Source organism: Pterocles gutturalis, unplaced genomic scaffold (assembly GCF_000699245.1).
Source record: "Pterocles gutturalis isolate BGI_N339 unplaced genomic scaffold, ASM69924v1 scaffold24799, whole genome shotgun sequence".
Lineage (NCBI taxonomy): Eukaryota > Metazoa > Chordata > Aves > Pterocliformes > Pteroclidae > Pterocles > Pterocles gutturalis.
Window position 1 is genome coordinate 36,863 of NW_010131588.1, and position 717 is coordinate 37,579.

Consider the following 717-nt stretch of genomic DNA (forward strand, 5'->3'; position numbering starts at 1 on the left):
CGCTCTTCCTCCTGGCTGAGGAAAGAAGTGGGACTGAATAATACCAACCAGATGGCATTTCAGGAACTGCATCAGTTTTGTGCCTTAGGATTTCTGACTATTTCATTCATGGAGGAGGCTGAGTCCTGGCACAGCTTGCTACCATGCTGCTATAGCTGGAGACTTATCCAGGATCTCTCTGCCTACCGTTAAGTCTAATTTGGAGCAAGACCATTTACAGGAGAGGGGAAGTAATTACATCCCATCTGGATGTTGCAGAGCTGTCAGGTGACAGTGTAGGGATACGTGAATACACCTACTATTAGAATGCTGGTGAGCTATTCTTGAACAACATTTATATTTTCATTTACATAACAACTTTATATTTCCTGTAAGAAAGATGATTTACTGCTTGGTAAAACTTTCAATAGCATTTTTATTGAAAGTGTATTCATATATATAATCTTCTCTCAAAAATATTTTTCATAATCTCAAATTCATTATCATACGAAGATTTTATTGGGTACTTGAGAGTAGTAATATTTGGTTTGTATTTGTGGTGGTTGTAAAATTATGTTAAATAATTCTCAACTCAAATGATCAGATGTAAAACAAAATATGGGATAAATAACAAATACTTTGATTAGATTGTATGAAAAACAGGACTATGACAATTATATTCAACTCATCAATACTTCTGTGGTTTGTTTTTTTTTTTTTTTTTTTTTTTTTTTTTTT

The 717-nt window shown here is 33.5% G+C and overlaps 1 protein-coding gene across 1 annotated transcript in view; it reads left to right on the forward strand.

The window, feature by feature from the left end:
* LOC104467048 (attractin-like protein 1) overlaps positions 1 to 717 on the forward strand; it is a gene marked incomplete at both ends in the record, with an annotated part of 34,745 nt that overhangs the window by 16,157 nt on the left and 17,871 nt on the right. The gene's annotated exons all lie outside the window — the stretch shown is intronic.